The sequence below is a fragment of the Osmia lignaria genome, chromosome 14, assembly GCF_051020975.1.
Source record: "Osmia lignaria lignaria isolate PbOS001 chromosome 14, iyOsmLign1, whole genome shotgun sequence".
Classification (NCBI taxonomy): Eukaryota; Metazoa; Arthropoda; class Insecta; order Hymenoptera; family Megachilidae; genus Osmia; species Osmia lignaria.
Genome location: NC_135045.1, coordinates 8,077,649 through 8,096,056, shown reverse-complemented (window position 1 = coordinate 8,096,056; position 18,408 = coordinate 8,077,649). Strand labels below are relative to the sequence as shown.

Genomic DNA, 18,408 nt, shown 5'->3' with positions numbered 1-18,408 from the left:
GCACACTGGAGGGGAACTGTAAATTACACACTTCATGGAATTTCATAACTGGCAAATAGAGTCTAATTAACAAATTTCTTCCATTTTTCTCGAAATATTTACAAGGTTTTTTGCGAGTATAAAATGCGTATAAATACCATGTTTTGCGATCACCCTGATTTGTTTGGATCAGAGTGCATCGCGTACTTGGCCAGTTCCATTCTAGAAAAACAAGCAACAGCAACAAAAATGGACACATACCCTTACAAATAATAACTTTGAGACATCGAACCATGAAAGTCTCGAGAATACCTTTTACGAAGAATTCTTTTTTGGGTGGGTCGAACAAGAACTTTGGAAGTCTGGGCGAACGTATACGAAATACACGATCAAGTGTTTGGAGACGAAACGAAACGGGAATCCCAAGGGTCTTGCGACGTGTTCCGATCGACCAGGGAGCGCTGGTGAAGTCGTGTGGAATTCGAAAGCGTACTATAGGAATCGATGACAATGCGGGTACGCGAGTCAGAATCGCACGAGTCGAATCTTGAAACGTTGCGACTGATTTATACGAAAGTGGTAGGATCAACACCCAGCGAGCTATTTAGCCGGTGCTTCTCATATTTATTTATCGGTCGTTGGGATCGGCGCGTGCACGTAAAAACAAGTCCTTATCGTTCTTTTCCTTGTTTCTCGTCGTTTCCAAACTGTCAGAGACACGTAGTTTTGCAACTTTGTGTTGACATTTCCTTGGCAATTCATAAGTCTTATTTTTTCAAAGACACGTTGATTTAATTTGACTTATCTACATCTTGCGATTAATAGTTGCAGACAAATTAATTTATGCAAGTTGGATAAAATTTATATCATGCAATTCATCATCTATCTAAGATTTTAATAGTTATTTATTCGACATATGATTTATAATTATTCTATTTTATGTTTCAACAATTCTGTGAATGTTTTTCTGACGCACGGTTTCAATGATGGAATCGGCAGAACGTTCGCGGGACGATCCATCGGAGGAAGTTGGAGCAGGAGCAACGGCGGAAGTTACGCCGGCGCCTCGATGGAGCCGCGGCAGGGCGCCGGTGCGCTTCGATGCCTTCCTATCGCATCCTATTTCGCCATCACTGTGTCTTCATTATGTCATCTTCCCACTTTCATTCTTATGGTACTTGTTAATAATAATCGACAGATTCATCCTGTATAAAGGATACATCAATTTCGCATGTACACGAGATGTAATCGACGACTTGTCGATATCTAATCGATAATCGTCGATCGTAGCTCAGAGCCGGCGCTACGTAGCTCACCTCGTGCAGCTATTCTTGATCGTGATTTCCTGATTTCCAATGTACGTACGCGGGTCGAGCGTGTGCCAGGCCGGCGTTCACCTCGAAACGAAACGCCTGTTAGTATGTGCGTCGCGAAGTCTTGATCGACGAATTCGATGCTCGTCGCGTAGCAGGGACGACGATGTGTGTACGCACGCGGACGATTTAAAGTGTTCCGTTAGTGTAGCCGTGTAATTGTCACAGTTGTCTCGTGCTAGCACGTCTGTTGAAAATTTATCGTACGATCTGTATGTGCGCGTATATGTGTGTATTCTATCGTGTAAATTATAAACGAGAAACTATTCATTAATGCTGCATAGATTTCATCGTGATATCGGCTTGCTTCCTGATTGATCAAAATATTACCTTAATCGACGGCGACACAGGGGAAAAAATACGTATGTCGAGCGTGGCGCGCAGACAGAACGAATAGAGCAAATGCTACATTTAACGTGAGAAGCGGCCAAATAAATAAATACGGATGCGATAGGTACGCGATCGTTGGCTGGCGATCCCGCCAGTTTCCACGATATTTCAGAGGAAAATAAAAAACAACCTGGTGTCCCGATCGATTTGGGAATGTTTCTTTTATACGATCGTCTATTTTATTCGTGAATATGTGAAAGAATTTTTTTGGTTTAATGGGACTATGTGGGATGTACAATATGATTGTAGTAACGGGATAGATAAAAATGGTACATTCCTCCAGCTAGCCAATAGTCATTTTTCATTGCTGTTTAAACCAGCTTTCCATCAACTTTACTTTGATATCGCTCTTTCGTAACAAGTCCAGTAAAGCCGTTCACATCCAAGACTTGATTTTATCGCGAGTAACCAATACGGGTTCATTAAGATACGTCGTTCGAAGCGTCGAAGTATCGTGTCTCAGAAATAAAGAAAATTGTCTCTGATACAAGGATTGATTTCGACGCTGTTCGACGAGATGGCGGAAATCGGGCAACTCGTAGAGGACAGCTTCCATTTGGTTAATTCGTTGGCGCGTTACGGCTCTACATCACGGATCCGGACGTCTCTGGTTGTGCTAGGCGAACGGTTGCGTCCGCACGCTCGTTGGAGATGTTTCAGAGAACGTCCCATCGTCCGGCTGTGTACGTGCACGAGCTTCTTGGCCCAAGCGTATTCTCCCTACTTCCTTGCCTTCTACCTCGTGTCGTTTGTACCGTTTGACGCGCAGAAGATTAACTACGAGCACGTAGCCTCATCTGTCTATCTCACAGCGTGTAATCGCATGTACGCGACTAAGTGCATCGCAAGAGTAATCAGCAACTGGGTCCGGCTGACGCGACGCGGCTTTGATTAATTGAATCCGCCCTAAGAGACGAGCCGCGCCATGCGGCTTTATACCTGCTGGCAAGCACGCACCGTATGCATCGCCATTCGTTCATTCACGGACGCTCTTGTCCGGTCAGTTTCACGTTTAATTATATCACGAAACGATTTCTTCTACGTTTCCTAACGTCTTCGTGCCCGAGCTTGTTTGTCAAGTGGGCTTCCATTGATTAGAAACACGCTACTCCACTGGTGATTACTGGATTTGCTGTGATCTTTTGTGAGTATAGGATAAGAGTGAAGAATCAAAGGGGCATGTGAAACATATCTGCTCAAAAATCGGTCGATCGAGTCGAGTATTGTGCACGTTCGTGGAGCGGTAAACAAACGTAACCCCACTCCCTGCTCTACCCCTGAAAAAAGGTGAAAAAGTAAAGACCTTTTCGGTCACCGAAAAAGGTACATTAATCTTGTCCGTGCGAATCCGTAACAAATGGTGCGTATCGTTTGTGCTCCAATCACATTACACGAGCCGGCCCGGTCCACCGGTAATTAATAGGTAATTATTTATAATGGAACAATGGAATTTAAATTAATAGTTTAGTTTCATTAATAACACCGCGTAATTTCGCTTCACCTTCCCTCCCTCGCGCGTGTCAGTGTTAAATAAAATATATGTACCGGTGAACCCAACGCCGCATTACGGTCCGGTAATGCGCGTACTGCATCGCAAAACACCACCTACCCCCTTCCCTTGAAACTCTCCCTCGTCTCCCACCCCCCACTTGGCTGACGCACACGCCCTACCGTAATATAACCACTCTACGTCACGTCTGTTATAAACGCGTAAACACGTGCTGGTACCCCTGGAACCAGGTTGTCCACTATCAAGTAAATAATGGCGCATTAAGCTTTTTCATTCGTATTCAGATATGTGCGGTTCACTTCTGTCCGTGCATACCGGCCACGTGTGCGTTCCTACACGTGGAATCGACCGTCCTCCCACCCAATCCCCCCCCCTTCGCCATCGCCCAGTGAATTGCCCGACGCACGCCAGCAGGTTGTTGAAGCTGACACACCGAGAAAAAAAGCGACTTAATGGATCCTTATCGTGGACCAATTAGTGGATAACAATAGTATGGGATTAAGACCTCCACAGCTGATAAGATTTGTGAAATTGGTGTAAGGGGTAAGAATGTTACCCCTGTATGAATGTGAAATTGGGGTGGTATTGGTGTAAGGGGTAAGAATGTTAAGGATTTGGGTACGTCCAGATGTCTCTCTAGTCTTTACTTTTTATGATTAAAAGCGTATCAGTAATGAGCAGAAGAGGGATGAACATTGATCGTATAAATTCGTATAGAATTGAAAGTAATCAGACCGCGTGGCGCGTTTGTGGGCAAAATTAACTCGAATTTAGTAGTACAAACCCTCGCCTCGGGGCGACGAGGCTTGAGTGTTCTCCTTAAAATAAAAAAAAGAGCGACGCCTGTATTAAATCACTGGCGCTTCGTTCGTTGCCTTTCCCTTCCTTTGTCCTTAGCCGATCGTGGACCGAGCAGGCTGCGGCGAGGACCTACTTATCTCGAGAAAGGGAAGGGAACCTCTTCGTTTCTTTTTCCTTTTTTTTTTATCTAGTTACGAAGGCAAGAAGGGAGACTTTCTGGAGGAACGTAACGGAAAGATGAGTGGGGTGAGTGGCAGAGAATTTAAGGATGGGGTGGGGGGCTGGAAGTAAGGGTGTTATCTGGGTGGCGGACGACCGAGCAGCAACATAAATATTAGGCTCCTCGTTAATGCCTCTGGTAGCTACTGGCGTTACGTTTCGCAGTAAGTAAATTATGCGATATGAAATTATTAGCGCCATTAAAGAAATTTATATTTTTTTCACAGAGCCATGGCCCTCCATCGTTTGCGTTTCGTGTCCAAACGAAGCTGAAGATCGGTGACGGTTTTTCTATTTTATCTGCATCCCGTTTGCCTGGCTGCTTTCGAATATTCAGTCCGATATCGTGTAACCACCCCCTCCGTCTATCAACCCCTCTGTTTCCTTTCCTGGTTTCCTTCGTCTCTTCTCTTCTTTCCTTCCACCATCCTGTTACCGCCTAATGTATTTGCAACAGCCAATTCCCATCGTTATCCCCGCTTATGATCTACGGTTACGATGCTTTGATATCTTCGTCATTTTACCTCATCTAACTGCGTAAAATGTTGCCTCGCAAAGGGGAATAAATAACCTACAGGTGACACTCCTGCTTTGATTTTTTATTTCTTTTCTTCGAATTCTTCCCAACTGCAACTTCATGTTTTGGTCCTCGTCGTCGCCTCGAGATTGTCTCTGAATATTAAAACGTCGACGTTCTTGCAATATTAATGATGGAATCGGCACGACGAAACTTTCTGGTTACGCAATGTACGTACGGGTTTGCGTAACCATGCGAAATTGATGCATTCTTAAGGAATGAAGACATGTTTGGAAGCAGGCGGTCACTGTGTTTAATCATTCTTTCCGGATTTCGAACGACCCCCTCTGTGCCCAGCTTTGTTTTTTATAATATTTGCATTCAAACTGCTATTATTCCTCACCTTAGAAATTCATAGTTTAGTGCCAGCCATTCGATATCTCTTTGTATGATAATAACGAAGATAGTTACAACGCATCGGTGATTCTTCACCCCTGTATTCCTGATCATCGAATTGTATCTGTCTTGACCGACAAATGGCATTAAAAGTTTCTAAAATAGGGCGAGACAATTTTCTTCTCAAACTTATGGTGTCCAAATTAAAAGTGTTGTAGCACCATTCGAGTTGGAGTATTTCTGTTCTCTTCTAAATCGATTGCCACTTTAATTCTACTTCTCGGTTCGGTATCGGGAATCTCACCAAACGTCGTTGAACGTTCAAGAAAGCGACAGGTCAATTAAACTTCTCCGTGCAAGACGTTGGTCGCCGGTACCGGCGATAATTCAGTTCGCGCTCCAAAGAGAGTGAGAGAAAGCAATAGGTTCGATCGATTTGCACAACCAGCCACGAAATTTGAAATGAACTTCATGAACGGTTAATTGTTTAAAGTTTCTAGTTTCTCAAAGTAAGTAAACCCAAGTGATAATTTCACTGAATTAATTGCCCAGCGTTCTATCGGAAAATTATTCCATTTTTGAATGAAAGCTCTTACCAAAGCCTAGTATCCAAAGGGTTAATAATCTTAGTGCACATAATAAAAACAGATAATTTAGTCCACGCTTGAAAACGAGTAAGAACAAGGAAACTATGGTTGCGCAACAACCGAAACACGAATTTTGAAGCGGACTGTAGGCTACATTCTTGTGCCGCGGCAAATAAAACGAGCCGACGAAGACAACATTATTACGCCGCGCTGCCAGCCATTGCTCATGCCCTGCTTCCTTACGTATTTCCATCCTTATACGTATGTGCACACAGAATCAGTCGTACGCCCACACGTAACCCTAGCGATACGCATCGCGAGTTCTCCGATACAGGCCTCGCGCGCTCGTGTGCGCTTGAATAAACGACTGAGAGGGAGTAAAAGCGAGAAAGAACGATTCCCTTCGCGGATGAATTCGTATTTCAACTGGCTCTCCACGCTATCAACAATAATTGAGTCCACCCCCGAGCGAAGCGGGCACTATTAATTAGAAACTGGTCTCTCCCGTTTCCGTCACATCGATCACAATACGAATCGTCACTGTATGTGTACAGCATAAAGCTGAATGAAAGAACTGTTATTTCAAGACGTTTGGAGGTTTGATTTTACTACATAGAACTTTCGTTCTGTAGTCACCTTTTTCATTAGCCAATTAATACCAATTATGATAATTAATCGAAACGACGCGACGGTGGGGACGAGAGTTATCCACGCGTCGCCGTGGTGTTATTGCCGGTTGCGATTGTGCACGGTCGGACCCGGTGGTGTTAAATCAACTAGCCTCGTTAATAACGATTACGTATTATTTAGACGAGTGAATTATTCCGCTTCGTCGTGCTACTCGCTTCGCTGAACCAGCTCTATTTGCATATTCGAAATCGACTCTTTCTGGAAAAGGCAAGCCACGATGGAACTGAATAGACATGCCGGCGGGAAATTAAAATTCATTTATTCGATGGACTCGTTTGAACACGGTCCTGTTCGAGTTTAAGGTTATGAAAAGTTTGACGAAGTGTGTTGCGCAAAGCAGATGCGATTGAAGGCTGAAGCCAAATTACTTTATTATCCTACTAGCATAGAGGGTCATTTAGTACTGTACACTCGGGTGCAATCTAGTTTTCTCAATTTGCTATTCATGTTAGGGAATCTACGTTCAAGTGTTCGGTAACTTATGAACGGTGATGTATATCGGCGCGATAGGTGTCGTTGGAGACTCTGGAGTTAAGGCGACATAACGAAATGTACGAGTAGGCTCGATAGAAGAGGGAATGAGGGAATAAAGTGGCGTAGGGCGCTACAATGGAGTTGGCACGGTCTGCGGTCATAGAATCATGGCTGTCTATTCAATGAGCTTGAAAATAGCCTTCTCCAACAGATATCTCGAGGGGATTCCGTGGACGGAGTATATTTTACGAAGGTGCTTGACCCGCTGCTACGTCTAATACCGCGTATCTGTATTATTAAACGCCAATTCTTTAATAGCATAATATTGGGATTTGATGTACACGTATAAGTGCGCGCAGCATCATTTGGATAGGTTTCTGTTTATCTCAACTTTCGACCACCAGAGACCACCAAACGAAGCACAGAATTCTTTACCGAGGCGTTACGGCGAGAATTAATTGAAGCACTAAGTGGAGACGATGGGCTCACACAGTTGTCCCATTCGTCTTATCCGTCGTTAGTACGATGAACCGCGAAATAGTCTTTGAATATTCCTTCACCGAACCGTTGCAGATTTCAATGAAAATTAATCCAACGAAGACGAACAGCCAAAACACCGTAGTATAACATTTCTAGCTGCTCGCGAAATCGGAAAGTACTACCTGTCATGATGAAAGAGTTTTTCATCGAAACACCATAAGATTTGATGAAAATTAATCCGCCTCCAGGAAGGAAAATGGATGGTCCGAAAGTGGCGCGATCCTGGTAGGTGTAGATCATGGATTGGTGGAAGGTTGGTAGGAGCTGAGAGGTAAAAGGGTCGCCCAGGAGGTCACTGTCGAAGGAGTCGTAAGAGGGCGAGGAAAGGGGGTGGAGTAAGGAGGAAACACGGGTTGGGAAGAGGGTTAGGTGAGGAGCAGAATTCGCGCGCGCGCTCGTTGAGGGGAAAAGGAGGCAAGAGGTTGCCCTCCATGAATCACGACACGGAGGCTGATTTAGAGGCCCAGAAGTTACCGCTATAGGTACTAGCTGCCTTCTGTAACCTCCACGTGAACCTGCCGGTGTACAGTGCGTCCTAACAGGTACCATAATCGAAGATTTTTATAAGTAATTAACCCCAATTTTGTTTCCATCAATTAGTTTATTCTAATTATACCTCAACAACATATTCATATTATCTTAATCCAAATAGACCCTTTGTATAAATTAACCCGAGCCAATGCACCCTTCATCAGCATTGTAAAAATTCAAAGTTATTACCAGTTGATTATCGTTGATGTCGTTTTGTCAGCATGAACAGAATCAAGTAATTGAACCCTCCTCAATTACGTCGATATTGGTCGCGATGTCGATGCTACGTGAGAGCGGCTAGCAAGAGATATATCATGCTGGAAGATTATTAAAGTACGGGGGTACCGAGTCGGGTCCAGCACCGCCTCGACAAAATCAGCCGAATTAAGACGGGCCACTATCAAGGCCGAGTTCATGAAACAGACGAATAAATTAGAAGCAGTACCTGCCCATCGAAAGCACGGTACTGATAAATCTCTGCGCACGCTCGCGCAGATGCGGACCGCATGTATTTTACATTCTCAATTCGGGATGACCAGATTTATTGGGCTTCACCAGCCAACCACCTCCCTCTTTCCAACCCTGCTTGCCTCCCTGCCTGCCTGCCTGCCTGCCTTCCTATTTCTGCGACCGTATAGATTCATTCATTGCTGCGTCGCAAACGAGAACGTCGACGCTCGTAAAACTGAAATGGAAATATTGCTCGGTTTGGCTGGTATCAGTCTTCCATCTCGTTTTTCTCTGAATCTGGAAGCTCTAATTTTCTCGAACAGCTGTTAAGTCATTCTAGAAGTTCGTGTCATTTTTCATAGCCGTGGTTAGTTCGGAATGTTGAGCACACCTATTTAATTTTATGAATAGGCATAATTACCATGTGTTTCTACACTTATTTATGGAAGATATAATTCTGTTAATTGAATGGTTTTTAATGTGATGTAATAGTTTGGTTGTTACAAGCCACCAATAAATGGAGGGGGGGGGGGTCACTATAAAATTTCTTGACTATAATCAGAGCGTTTTCGATTTTTCACTACACACGAGAATCTGATTAACTTGGTGCCATCTCCGTTAAGAGTTCGGACTACGAGCGCGTGGCTGAACCTTATACGAGCATCTAATGCATTACCCTATGCGGGTGAAGAGAGAAGGAGAATATCGAGTAGACATAAAGAGGAAGAGAGAAGGTGAAAGGCTCGTCGGGGAAGCAGCGCATGCAAGCTCGCAGGCCGGAATGGAGTCGTAGGATAGCAATTTCGACCGAGCAGTAATAAAGCACGTCTGCGCGCCGAAATCCTGATGAATGGCCGCGCTTAGGCTTGAAATGGAGAAGCGACGAGCCACTAACACTTACTCTGCCCTGCTCTCTCCTCTCGTATCCTCAGTCTCTCACCGATGGTGTACGCGTGCATGATCCTTTTCTCCCTATCTCCTCGTTCGAGCGTTCCTCTACCTCCCGTACCCCGATCGTTCCGATCATTCATGCCTCTGTCCTCCTCCCTTTCGATTCGTCTCTTCATCCCTCTGAATGATCCCTACACATTTCAACGTGGCCCCTTATAATTTATACATTCGATCTGCTGTCGAAGCGTTGTGCAGGTGTCATTGTTTTATCATGAAATGATCATGCTTTTACGATGATTAATTCGATAAACCTTAAAGTGATAGATAGTCCTGTCCCGTGTTGCTTTTACACCCACCTTGCGATTTTCCTTGTACACAATTCTCGCTGTTTATTAAAATCGCGTTGAACACGTAGGTAATCGTAACGAATACATTCACGTTCCTCCCGAGGTGGACGTAACAAAGCATTCTTATCGTTTCCGTCGCGTTGACGATGTCGCGATCTGCGTTCCGTCCTTTCAGCATCGTCTGTTGGTTTTTCAGGGCTCGTGTAATATTCCCGCGAAATAAGTGGGGAAACTCTTATCTTCGTAAGTGCATTACCAGAACCGCATACATTACACCCCTTACGGGCGTTCGCGTGAATCGGGGTACATAGAGCCGCGAGAAGCTTTACGGGCAGCCTCCGAAGCGGAATATTTTAAATGTATGCAAGAACACGTTCCGCCCTTCTCCTAAAGCAACCACCGCGAAGTAATCTCCCTTTCATCGTCATGAAGAACTGACTCGTGTCGTTGCTCGGCACAAAAGCACACGCCTACCGTCTAACCTAGCCCCTCGAACCCCACCCCTTCAAGTCCGAGCAAACTACGATATTATGCTAGAAACTAATGGAACCGGATTGCGATCGATGAGGAAGACGAGAAAAAATAAGAGAGACACCAGTGAATGCGACTAACGCGACCAGTACGTACCTGGTCTCTTCTAAATTCCTCGAAATACGTTCTATAGACAACCCTCTGGGTAAGGATTCCTGTGGAGCGACGATAATTCTGCTCTCTAGAGATCTAATAAGGAAAATGCTTGTGAATGGAGTGTGTAACTACAGGGTGTCCACGCTAATTTGTAACAGTATCGTTATTTCTTCGAATACTGAAGACACAAAATATATTGCATAGTATGAAAGGGAAAATATATCAAAGAAACTTCGCAAGGATATTTGAGCAGACGTGGTTATCTAAGCGCCTGCAAATCGGGTGAAAAGTCGACATGGAGTAGTCGAGTAACCAACGAAGCATCTACCGGTGATGTCCAAGCTCGGAACGGTAATGTGACAGCGACCGCATTTCGCGGTCGTCCGGTTAGACTGCGATAATAATCGTAACTCCACGAAGAGATGTTGGAAACGAGAGACGAGCTGATGCAGAGAGCAACGATAATAACGATGTTTCGCGAACGATTGAAGAAAGACGAGTGCGGACCAACCCCTGTTTGAGCGCGCCATCCTTCGTTTTGCTCCCTTTCCTTCTGTTTCGCTGCTGGTCTCCAAGAGGAGCCGAGCAGTGGGTGAAGAATAAGACACCAGACGCATATTTCACACGGGTCCTCTTCACCGACGGAGAATACTGTACCGTGATGTCGCGTTCTGAGTTATCGCGGTATAAAACGCCGGACCGAAACGTGGATACGTTCGTCTTCGATATTCTTTCGCGACTCCCTCAAAACAAGCTTAGATAGTTCATTTCTGTCATTGCGAGTGACTGTGGAATCTTCCTGGATCAAAGTGTTTCGTTATAACGATATAACATCAGCGAAAGCAAAATGAGATGTTACTTAAAGACGAAGACCTTCTTCAGTAGAGGTGTGAAGTCATCGAGACTTCTCTATAGAAGGGAGGAAGATAATTTCAGCATGATTCAAAGTGATGATACTGAAATTAATTCTTCAAGTTCTTAGGTTCTAGAGCAAGTTGAGTCGACGAGAGGGCACTGTGGGATCGGTATCGGGAAGGTACGAGAAGTCAAGAACACAGAGGTCTGATTTACCGCGGCGCAGCGTCAAACCGGATGAAATATTCGTTGCAGCGGCGCAGCCTGTTTTAGCAACTTCGTGCTTGCCCGTTCGCAAAAAAAAGAAAAGGAGTCCGGTAATAACAGGTCTCCAGTATTGAACGATTCGCGCTTATGTCTTATCGCGGAACCAATTCGATTTCTTCTTCTTATTCTTATTTTTCCCCCCTTTGTGCCTCTTTTTTCCTTCGCCACTTGCGTTTGCTTACGTCGCGTAAACCACTACCCAGGTTCCTATCGAAAAGTTTTTGCAACGGTGAGTCGTGTACTGGGTCATCCATCCTGGTGTCCGCAAAAAGGATCGTAGCGCGAAAGAAGCGCGAGGAATGTTAATACGGATATTATGATTTATAGACGGAACATCAGATACTGTGGATGCTGAGGAGGGTCAAAGAGGGGTCGTTCGATGTTACAATCCACGTTCGCTTTAGGGGCGGCAATAAAACGAAGAAAAAGTAAGGATAAAAACATGAAAACATCGAGTTTTATGACATTGAATTATTTCGATTTTTCATAACTAATGATCAGGAAATTGTAACGAAATAATAAAATTTCATCCGTTATTCGAATAAATTTTTATTTGCCCAGCAGTGATCTACACGGACACGTGCACGCGAGTGCGCGCCTGTAACATAGGGCGAGGCGTTTTTCTTAGTCCGCCTGAGCCGGCAGAGATTTATTCCCAGGTCCCGCAAGACAAATGGTGAGATTGTGTCCAAAATTTTAACAGCGCATTTGGGTGAACACGTCCTTGCATCGCGAAGATATCCTCCCTCTTCCTAACCTACCCACTAGAAGGGATAAAGGGAAGGGTGGGATTGTGAAGAACCGTGGGGGTGGTGCCGCAGAAAGTGTTTTTTGTCGTGCAGCGAGAGGAGGGAGTTGGAAGGAAAAGAAGTTTTCTAGTTATCCCTTCAGCGAGAATGCGGTCCCGAAACTCGTTGCTCGGTTCGTGACAGAATCGAGCCGTGAAACGAGATCTCCTCGGAAACTGCCGGTTAGGGACGGGCTTTATCCCAATTATTGGCTTTCGATCAGCAGCCCTCCATGCTGCTTTACGTGCCACTTTTTGCACCATCATCTTCGTACGTAATTTAGAACACATGGCTTTTAGTATACTGCCTGCGTGATTTTTCAAGCGTTTTGTGTCTGAATTAGACAATTGTGTTTCTTATTGTCCTTAGAGAAACGTATGGTAGTTAAGTTTAAAGATAATAGTCTTAATAATAACTCGCGATCCAGGCGAGGTATATAACCCATTATAACCGGACTCATACCTTCTGGAACTTGTATATTAATTTAAAGAATGTTGTCATGCCGTTGGCGTTTCATATATGAAATTTTCGCGGCCGAAAAGGGTAGAAAATAACGAGCATTGCTCGGCCTGTATCTAGGGGAGATGGTAGAGCGTGCCTAGCGTGCCCGACTACCAATTTCGCTGCCGTATAAATAATACACTGAGGGATGATCTTTCAGATCCGGACACTACCCTCCTCTCGAGAATTAGATTTCCTATCTATCTCTGACGCTTCTTCTACCCGATCCGTTTATTTCCTTGCTATAAGGAACAAAATTACCTTCACTCAATCTTCGCCAGCCACTCTAAGAATCGCACTTTCTTCCTTCCATGGTACACTCTTAACGATGGATTAGGAACACGAAAGACACGTAATTTTAAAAATAAGATAACTTTATTTGATGAAAACAGAAGGAGAATTTCGTGCGAATAATTTGACGATTCTATCGGTCTATCGTTGTGATTCACCCCTGACATGTATGGGGCTCTCTAACCCCTCGAAATTTCATGACTATCCGTGCCAGAGAGGCAAACCTGGGACTACCACCTTTATAGCCGACTTCATTGAACGAAGCTCGCGTTTATCTCCGAACCTGTACGTCATCCCCTCTCCCAGTTTCGAAGCGTACCATTCTGCCAACCCTATCCTCGCACTCTCTCTCTTATTCTCACTCCACCCTGTTCCCTTTATTCTGTCAACGTGGCACTCAACCACGCTGCATCTTTCCCGTGGTTCCAGACGGGGATGTACCTACTCGTAAAGCCTGAAACCCTTCGTCTTCATTTACCAATGCCCAACATTGATTCTGGTTCTTCTTATTGCCATTGTCGCGAACCAGTGCTAAGTTAAAGTAAGGGCTGGGCTGCTTTATTTATAGAATAGACCAAAGAACCGCAGTCGGATTTTATATCTTTGCCCGGTGCATCGAGCGTTGATAAGACTCTTTAGTGAATTAACATTATGTATCGTAAGACAGCATTTGTTAATATACGTACCTATACCGTCGAAGATGGAGGACCGTCAGAAGACAAAGAAAAGTTGGAGAACGCTTTATTGGTCCGGGGTGGTAAGACCTCCACATCCCCGGTTGCAATCTCTTTTCTTTGCTCACGTAACCAATTCTATTCAGCCACTGCCCTATCTATCTCTTTTTCTAAGCCGGTTCACTGATACCGATTGCGATAGCGACGCTGTCACCCTATCCATAAAACTCTGCTGGCTGGGCCGGCACAATTTTAAGTTTTACGCCATTTACAAAATGAGTCGCCATTATTTTTGCCGGCTGGATTTATCGCTACATACATTTGGACCGAGCGACAATCCAATTTATGTGGGAGTCCCGTAATAGTCTGCCACCGCAACGCGAGAAACCTCCTTCCTCTTCGTCGTTCTCTTCTCTGCTTCGGCTTTTCCTCTTCCGCCTTCTGGCTATCTCTACACACTCCCCCCTTCCCCTTGTCCTTCTCTCTTTCACCCCACGAGACCAGTCTGCTCTGCACTGATTAAATAAAAGAATAAATGGAGGTGACTCCTAATTAGTGCAATACTTCCTTGCATTCTTGCTACCGGTGACCAACGACCTTCCGCGGATTAGTTGCAGTCGTGCGTTACGATGTTCATCTATCCTGTTGGTTCACCCCCTTTCTTATTCTACCGTCTCTAAATTGTTGATTCCTCCTTCAAGATGCCCTTTTTGTAACCAACAGCGTTTCATTTTTTATGAGAAGATGAAGCACCCTGTCACCTTGGAAAATCCCATTTTACATTTTCTTGCTCCTGGCTTAGTTAAAATTTCTTATTTAATCTTTAAAAAGTGGTATTTCCTTTTTTTTGTACGTCACAGAGTTATAAATTTTTTGTAACCCTGTCCATAGGGATATTGTTCGATAGTAATGGATGACGATTCGTTCGGTCTTTGTCACCCAAACAGCAGCGCCATTTATCACGCAAGCGTGGCTTAATTGAGAATGATGAATGGTCAGTATGTTTTAGAATCCGGTCGATGCTAATTAAGATCTATTCGGACAGTAGAACGCCTCCTCGCGCGATTCAAACACTTACTGTCTCGCACGTTGTAATTCTTCGATCTGCGACGCGAATGAACCCCATGGAAAATGACCAAAAATCGTCGTTCCACGGCAACCGATTAAATCAAACGGAATTACAGGGAAAATACGAGCGCGCGAAATATTCGTTCTCGTCAGCAACAATTTCTACGTTCGTCCGCACGGACCATCCCCCGTATTTGTGTTACCGTTCCATGCGTGCGTGCGATTTATCGCGAAATTTACGATGTAACAGTGCGCCATTTCAGGTATCAACTTGGTACTCGCAGTACCGTTAAATTAAATTCCAAATAGATCGAAAAAATGACAAGAACGGCGTAATAATTAGCTGTTGCGGTGAAAATATTAGTTTGCCGACTAAATTCGTAACTTTTACAGCTTTTCAAAGTTTGATTTGAACTTTCCTGTTTACCGATCTGATCAAGAAGTCGGCTCGTTTTGTCGGGTTATCGGTCACCACTGTGTTTACTTGAAGGTCGGATCAGAGAACAAAGAAAAAGTGAGAGTGTGAGGTAGGGTGGACGATGGCGAGCTATAAGAAGGGAAAGGAATACAAAGGGAAAAGTTGAAGTACCCGTAGGGTTCGGAGAAACTAGGAGTATCGGGACGATAGCGAGTCACACAAGGGGGTTGAAGAAGGCGGGGGTGCGGCTGCGTCTGAGCTGGTCGCGATCTATGGCTCTCCTTCCTAACCCCCCACCCTTTCATCCCCACCGTTGCGGCTAGTCTCGAGCTGGCTAGGAGCAATTTTTTGTCGGTAGTCCGCTTGTATCAAATTACAATAAATATCGCGGCGTCGACGTGCACCCACGCCGCCAGCATCGCCACTCTGGCCATGACTTAACGTCACGGAGAAAGAAAATCAACGCGTACCGAAGGCGTTCCTGAACAAAATGGACGATCGACGATCCGCGTTGAAAACACTCGGGGTTTGTCTCTCACAGAAATACTCGTGAGGGTGATGGGGTTAGGGAGGCACCGCGTTTGACCTCCGTTCGATCCCTCGGGGGCTGCGATCATCGCAAATTCGAAACGGTGTCTTTGGTGTTGGTAAAAGGGGAACGAATGCCAGACAAATGTCGTCTGATTTACGAGCTCGTATTAAAGAACAATCGCGGTTTAGTCCAAGGGATATTCGAACGACTTTTATCTTGCGATTTTGCATCGGTGATGCTGTGCTATTCGTTTCTCTACAAAGTCCTCATCAGGTCTGAGCGTCCGTAAAAATAGAATACTTCCCCGGTATTCCAAGTTTGGCCGCAACAATAGCGGCCAGCGGTAGGGTTTAATAAACTCTCGTCGAAAATGAAAACGAGCGCGGGCGTGACCAGGTATCGGCCACCGAAAGAAGAACACTTTCGAGAAAAGAATAATGGAGGCACTCTTGCGCGATGGCGAGGAAGCTGAGGAGAGAACCAAAAAAAAGAGGGTGAAAGAAGGAACGCTGGTAGAATATGAAGGAATACCGCGTGCGAAAGACTCTGGATGATTCTTTGGAAAGAATCGTGACGAGGGTATGTGGAAGCAAGTATTATGTATAACCAGGAGGAACGTAAATATGTGGGAGAGCGATGGTGTATATATAGGTGTATCCACCCTATCCAGTTGCGTGCGAAGGATAGAAAACACGAGGTATGGGGAGTTTTGGGCGAATCGAGGGATGGCGGCGGTGGATGAGATAAAACGAGACAACGAGAGTTGAGAGAAAGGTGGCGAGAGAGCAGGAGAGTTGGGGCGAGAGGGTGGTGGTGATGGTGATGGTGGTCGGAGAGGAGGAAGAGGGAGAAAGAGAAAGGGAGAGAAAGAGATGAGACTACAAGGGCAGGTAGTGGGGACTGACAGAGATGAATTCGTTTCATTTCACGCTGGGAAGCTCTCGCGTTCCCCGCGTCCGATGATTTACTGGGCTACAATGTGGTAACCCATGATTTATCGCTACCAACACGCCGCCTCGCCACTACGCCATACCTGGTACACCATGGGCTACGTATGCGTCGGGTCCGTGTGTGTCCAAGAGAACTTTATACTCTTTCTCTGTTTTTCCCTGCGTCCTGTCTGATTCTCGCTCCCTTTCGCCTTCCCTTCTCGCTATCTCGCGTACTCGGCCGTGTCTTCGCGAGTGGGAGGAGAAAAAGGGGGTTGAAGACTCTCATGGCCGAACTGCTGGAAATACAGGGTGTCTCATTTCATTCGACCATCATAAATATCTTCAAAATGGCTGATTAACGACGAACAGTATTCCAGCTGAAAATTGGATTATTTCAAGGAACATAATTTGCTGCAAATAATTTTTTTATAGACAGACGTACAGATTAGCTTTGTTTTGTTTTTTTTCTTGTTTTTTTTGATAGAATTATATATTTTTTAATGTACACTAGATTCTCGATATTTTCCTGCGTCAGAGGTTTTACGTTTTTTGGTATCATTAAAAGTTTTAAAGATATTCCGAGTGCTCAATTCAAATGTAGCACCCTGTATATGGAGATATGTATTGTACACCTACCTACGAATGGCGTTGCGACGCGTACGACGATCACATCGTCCTCTTTTCCATGGTCTTCGTCGGCCTCAGTGGCGGCAGCTCGCGAAGACCACGATGCCACGGTCCGCCACATTTATTTATGCGCGAGAAACTAACTCTCTTGAGCGTTCGTTCGCCGCCCGTGCACCAGCGATTCGTCATTTCCGATGCGTGCTTATCTGCGAATTAACCATCGAAGTCACTCCCGGCACCGGGTTACCAGCGTTGGCCGATAAATTGCCAAGAACCGAGAGAGAGCTAATCATTAACTCCGCGTTTTCGAATTGATCTATCGGTCGCGTTGTACTATTATTCCGTGTTGGTGTCGCTTGAATTCTCCAAACGATATTACTCCTGTTGCCTTGTCATCTGGGTCTATTTGTTTTTTTTTTTTCTGTGAATCACGGCATTGAACTATCTCATCCAGTTAACGAGCAAATTAACACTTTTTGTATCTAATTGTGACATTTATTTTGTCGACTGGAAAGTTATTGGTAAATTTGAACATTTAATTTCTAAGTAGGGCTCGGTCGCTATGGACCCAGGTCCATCAGTGGGCAGTTGTTTTATTTTGTGGTTCTATCCTCGGTTAAGTTACGAAGACTCTTGGTTTCGGCGTCAAATCGCTCGGTGAACCATAACGCGACCGTATCGCAACCATCATGGTCGAAATGGACCTGGTCAGCTAGAGAATATGCAACTATAACTACGTAGGACGTAATGGACCACGAAATGCTGGCAAAAGTTGCACGACAGCTGGCTATTATCGTTCGCTTATGCGACTCTATGACCTAGGGAAGTTTCTCGAAATGTCAGTTCACAAACTGAAACTTAAATTGTTAAGAACTTGAATTTGTTACTCTGTGACCACAACACATGTGTAGTTGAAGATTCTTTTCGGTTTCGACATAAATTGGGTGTTTAAATAAAACTCGTCTCTCCGTCCGGATCCAAAAGTCTAATTTATTCACGAACACCGTCTTTCTACGTAAATCACGGAACCACGCCGTTTTGGTTGTTTATCCCGGAATCTTTCTTAATCTGCCTCGATCGTCTTTAGGTACGTCATATATATACACATACGCTTGGGGGGGGGGCACGGGAAC

At 44.9% G+C, this 18,408-nt stretch overlaps 1 protein-coding gene across 1 annotated transcript in view; it reads left to right on the top strand.

The window, feature by feature from the left end:
* Ubx (ultrabithorax) overlaps window positions 1-15,249 on the top strand; it is a 150,910-nt gene extending 135,661 nt beyond the window's left edge. The window contains exon 5 of the mRNA XM_034326969.2: window positions 11,772-15,249. The gene's annotated coding sequence lies outside the window, so the exon portion shown is untranslated. The remainder of the gene's footprint in view (window positions 1-11,771) is intronic.
* The last annotated feature ends 3,159 nt before the right edge of the window (window positions 15,250-18,408 follow it).